Consider the following 5,811-nt stretch of genomic DNA (forward strand, 5'->3'; position numbering starts at 1 on the left):
TGTTTACACATTACTGCCTAAACTATAAAAAGCCTCTCCCAGGAGTATGGGATGAAATGACATTGTTACATCGTTAAATGAATTCAAGTTAAACAACTGAAATACAGACTGCGCCTTGTTATCCATGAGGGTTCCATTCTGGAACCCCCAGTGTATTAAAAAATCAGTGGATACCAAATCAGTGGAAAAATAGCTTTAAAGACCCACTTACAGATTTCTTGCTTCTCTATCGCCACACCAGAATGCATTGGATTAGATGCTATACAGCATTCAGCCACCTATGGGGTGAATAATGGAATCTAATAGATTGAAATTATAATTATTTAACAGCATGAAGGTAGGAAATTGGATTTTGGTGCTTTTTCCCTTTTTACATGGCATTTAAAGGTGGACCTCGGTATCAGTGGTGAGTCAGATCAGCGAATGCCAAACCAGTGGATACTGAGGTTCCACCTATAAATAAAAGTAAGAGAAGAAAGCACTCAAATGAAGTTATATATATATGTTGTACTTATCTTAGCAGGGCATGTAATGGATGTGTGTGATATGATGAGCTTCTGCAAAATGTACCTCTAGACCAGGGGTGCCCAAACCCCGGCCCTAGGGCCACTTGTGGCCCTCGAGGCCTCTCAATGTGGCCCTCAGGGAGCCCCCAGTCTCCAATGAGCCTCTGAACCTCCAGAGATTTGTTGGAGCCCGCACTGGCCCGACACAACTGCTCTCAGCATGAGGGCGACTGTTTGACCTCTCGCGTGAGCTGTGGGGTGAGGGCTTCCTCCACTGCTTGGTGTTTCACATCTGCGATGCAGTAGCAGCAGCAAAGGAAAGGCCAGCCTTGCTTTGTGCAAGGCCTTTTATAGGCCTTGAGCTATTGCAAGACCTTCATTCATTCATATAAGTTCATCTTTAATATATTCATTTATGTAAATGTATGTAAATTTATTCAAATTTTAAATGTAAATTAATTCTTTTCCCCCACAATAATTAATTGTGTCAGAGAGACAATGTGGCCCTCCTGCCAAAAACTTTGGACAACCCTGCTCTAGACAACTGATCTATATAAACTAAACTAGCCAACCATTTTTTTCCCCATGGTGTTCGTGCTTATGATTTGTGGGCTATATGGCTGCAATCCTATAAACATTGACCTGAGAGTAAGGGCCATTTAAATAAGTGGAGCTCAGTTCTGAGTAGATATGCATAGGATTGTGCTGTTGCAAGTTCTCTTTTGTGCTGTTTGTAAAAAGTCTTCTCAGCCGAAGAGTCCATCTTGAGTCTGCTAAGTTTCCATTTCAGTTCTTTCCCACCACTGTACAGCTAAAGCGGAATACTTTATCATCTCTTTTGTAATAATGTTCCGACACCCCGTGGCATAGCTAGAGGGGGTGCAAATAGTTGGCAACCTTCAGTCTCGAAAGACTATGGTATAAGCCTACAGCACCCGGTATTCCCAGGGGGTCTCCCATCCAAGTACTAACCAGGCCTGACCCTGCTTAGCTTCCGAGATCAGACAAGATCGGGCATGTGCAAGGTAACAGTTGCTGTAGAGGGGGTGCAAAGGACTAAGTTTAGCAGGGTGTCTCACCGCAGCATTCAGGCAGCCCTTCCCCCTCCCATTCAGAGCCAGGTGTTCGCTTCCATTTTGCCCCACTGCCTGGAATGGATCCAAGAGGGAGAAGGAGGAGCTGCGTGCACACTGTGGCAAGGATCCCTGCAAAACTTAGTGCTTTGCAGCCCCTCTAACTATGCCACTGCCAAACCTCTTTGTTAGCCAGCATCAAGATATAGATGACTTTGCCTTACATATCCTTATTTAATATTGGAAAGGGGGGAGAGAGAGAACATGACCTTTTTTTTGCATTTTACATCAATAAAGTGATAATTAGAAAACTTGCTACTGACATGAAGTAAAAGCACATTTTTTTCCCCCACAAGCAGCCAGCAGAGGTCACAGAAGAAAACAAACATCTTGCTAAGAAAGGAGATGATCAAATGCCTTGACTTGGTGTTAGTCCAGATCCCAAGATATGCAGGGGTTCTTATTCTTTCTGAATTCCTTTGCTACACTGGGATCCCTGCGTATTGCTTAGCTTTAATTTCTGTCAAAGCCACTGCATCAAGGCTGTTGACTGCTTGGTAAATTTCCATCCCATTCTTCCCCCCCCCCCCCGCCCCAGTCCTTTTACGAAGCTCTGTCTCCATGAGCTGCAAAAGACTGTTATCTGCTCTATTAAACCTTTGACTTCTTGTCTTTTGAAGAGACCGTTTTGCATTCCGTGATGTCAGGACTGTAATTAGATCTGTTAATTAAGCAAAGAATGAACTTTTTGGAGACTCTAAAGTGCTCTGCATTTATGATAAGTTTGCTTAGGTTGCTTCTGACCTCATTGTGGCATTTTGCCCCCCCCCCCCGCTCATTAATTGCTAAATTTTAATTAGGTAAGTTGATGAATGTGCTAGCCTTTCAGATAAATAAAAGGGGATTCCAGTTGTTAGCATTTATGTACCAAATTACACCAGAGTTATCTGCAGGTTATAGCACATTATAACCACTCAGCTATTTAAACTTTAACCATGAATTCACAGTCTGCTAGTTAGATGATAGCCATACCTGGCCTTTTGAGTTTATTAAACCATGATCAGCCAGTTATTTCATTCAAGGTTGGCCTATCTGCAAGGCAGGCTGAAGCATTCACCTCTGGCAGAAGGCTGCACCTACCTAGCCAGTCTCACTTCTCCTTCTCTTGGAAGACAGGGACAGAGTGGAAGATAAATAATAATAATAATAATAATAATAATAATAATAATAATAATAATAATAATAATAATAATAATAATAATACAGGTATTTATATACCGCTTTTCTTGGTCGTCAGATTTCTCTTCAGACTTCATTCAAGACGGTTTACATAGGCAGGCTATTTAAATCCCCGTAGGATTTTTACAATTGAAAGAAGGTTCTATCTTTCAAGAACCACAACATGTCAGATGTTACTTTCTGATCTGGTGTCATATTCTGGCCTCCATCCTCCCACTCTCAAAGCAGATGGAATAACTCGGCTCAGCTTGTCAGCTGCTTCAAGGTGCCGGTGGCCTCGAACTGGCAACCTGTGGATGTTATCTTCAGGCAAACGGAGGCTCTACCCTCTAGACCAGACCTCCTGCCCATAAGATAAGAATGAGTGTCAGGATAGAGATGCTACTGATTTGGTATGGGCAAAACTTTTGGCCTGAGAGCCATAGGGGGGAAAATTTGACTTCAGGGACACAGCACACAGAGAAAGTGAGTTGATATGGTTTTCTTCTGAAAATAATCTCCTGGCACCTATTCCCCCTTGAAACTATCTTTGGGTGAAAACAACACAGGAGACTTCATCAGCATCCTCTCCTGGTGGTTAGTAGTTGGCAACCTTCAGTCTCGAAAGACTATGGTATCACGCTCTGAAAGGTGGTTCTGGAACAGCGTCTAGTGTGGCTGAAAAGGCTGATTCGGGAGTGACAATCCCTTCCACACCAGGAGCAAGTGCAGTCTGTCCCTGGCCTGTCTCCCTGGCTATGGGCCTTCCTTCTTTGCCTCTTAGCCTCAGACTGTTGGCCAAGTGTCTCTTCAAACTGGGAAAGGCCATGTTGCACAGCCTGCCTCCAAGCGGGCCGCTCAGAGGCCAGGGTTTCCCACTTGTTGAGGTCCACTCCTAAGGCCTTCAGATCCCTCTTGCAGATGTCCTTGTATCGCAGCTGTGGTCTACCTATAGGGCGCTTTCCTTGCACGAGTTCTCCATAGAGGAGATCCTTTGGGATCCGGCCATCATCCATTCTCACGACATGACCGAGCCAAAGCAGGCGTCTCTGTTTCAGTAGTGCATACATGCTAGGGATTCCAGCACGTTCCAGGACTGTGTTGTTCCAGTAACCTGGTGGTTACTGCTTATCAAAAAAGAACAATTCAGGGCCATAAGCCTGCCAGCTAATGACAGGCTTAACATAACCTGCTTTTCAGGCTTAGTTGCAAAAAACCTGCGTTTTCAGTTCAGATATTTTGTAACTGAACTGTTTACCTGCAAGCTTTCTTCACCTCCACACCTGGACCAGTGTTAATTGCAAATCACCAACACACAGAGCCATTTTGGACATCATGCACAGTTTGGATCGAACCCTGGTATTGTGTGCCATTGATTTGAGGTTGCATGCTTCTCTCTCCCAGCAGTATGCAAAGGACATAATAATCCTACTTAAGGTTCCAACAAGCCAGGGTTAGCCATGTCATTGATACTGGCCCATCCTGGCTTATTCCAACTACTGTTCCCAAATAAAACAGGCTCTGAACCCAAGAGGAAGGAGCATGCATCTGATGTTCAGGGATGCTGCATGAAATCCGGCTTCAAAGCCAGCTTTGTGTGATGTCTGAATTGCCCCTTAGTTGCACATTGCCCAGTCAGATCCACAGGCTACAAATTGTTCTTGAAAACCAGAAAGCTTGGCCATTCCATAGGTATTAATTCAAAGACACATCACAATGCATCCAGCGCAATGTTTTGACTTAACAGAAGCTCAACGGTCTAGGTTTGCTGTCTTTTCCGAAACAGAAAATGAGGCATGAAATAGGAACCAGGTATCCGTCTTCTTAATAGCGATCTCCCCAGAGTTGCATTAGCGAGTTGGAAGCCCAGAGTTATGGGCAAGCGGAATCTCTCTTCCTCCCCCCGCCTTCCAACTCCGAATAGCAGCAGGCCTTGAAGGAGCTGTAATAGAATGTTATGTTACGAGAAGTAAATAATGTAACAGAGTCTATAAGAATGTCAGCAGGAGAGGTAGAACCGTCATATCATCATCCTGACTGGAGTAACAATCTGTGAAGGGGTTGCCTGTAGCAATTTCTGCCTCCCCCCTCCCCAGACTTGAATAATTTCTGCTCTCTTTTCCTGTCTTGATTCACTCCGTGTATGGCGTCAAAGGAATGTTTAACTCATGTTTCGATGCGTGCTAAAAAGAAGAGAGTTTCATTCTGGCAAATCCCAACTTCCTTATCCTTAAATGCATTTCTTTCCTTATGAGTGATGGCTGCAGGGAAGGCAAACCGTATCTGACTTACCAACGAAAGTAGAAGCAGGAGTGAACCAACACACACACACACACACACACAAGTCTTACAACCCAGTCGTATTCGGGCCTTTTACAGCTGTCACAATACACGACAAGCCGTTCGCACTGCCACAATAGGTGAGAGATCAGGCCTGCATGCCGATGGACTGGAAGCACACAGGGTGTGGGAGGGAGGTGGGGAGAGACAGAATGGGGTGGAAAGGGGGAGGAAGAGGGTGGGGATGGGGTAGGGAGGAGGTTGAATTGGGGCAGGAAAGCGGGAGGTACTGGTGAGAGTGGTGCATGCTGATATACTATCCCACTTCCTGGCCTTGATTCCCAACCCCAAGTCCATGCAGACTTGCAGCAGCAATATAGCTGGCACAGGTCCACGTAGACCCAGTGGGCTGGCAGAGGCTTTCACAAGAGCAAGGGAACAAATGTTCCCCTACCCCCCAGGTTGCCTCCAGGGGCCAAAACTCCTGCTTTGCTCCAGAGGGAGTTGAGAAGGATTGGGCTGCCCATTCCTCCTCTCTAATGAATGCTTCAATGAAATTGGTGGGCTTCCACTTCACACTCCCTTGAGAAAGTGACAGCTCTTTGTCCAGTGTCTCCCCCCAAACAGTATGAGACAAGGTGACTTGAAATGAAATTGGGCCACATGTACTGATTAGGAAACACCATCAGTTAATAACTAATAAGACATCCCCCAATGCAGGCACCAACCCTGGA

General features: G+C 45.1%; 1 pseudogene; it reads right to left on the minus strand.

The window, feature by feature from the left end:
• Positions 1-1,429: 1,429 nt before the first annotated feature.
• On the minus strand, positions 1,430-1,549 carry LOC136660850 (5S ribosomal RNA; annotated as a pseudogene).
• Positions 1,550-5,811: the final 4,262 nt, after the last annotated feature.

The sequence above is a fragment of the Tiliqua scincoides genome, chromosome 9, assembly GCF_035046505.1.
Source record: "Tiliqua scincoides isolate rTilSci1 chromosome 9, rTilSci1.hap2, whole genome shotgun sequence".
NCBI classification, from domain to species: Eukaryota; Metazoa; Chordata; class Lepidosauria; order Squamata; family Scincidae; genus Tiliqua; species Tiliqua scincoides.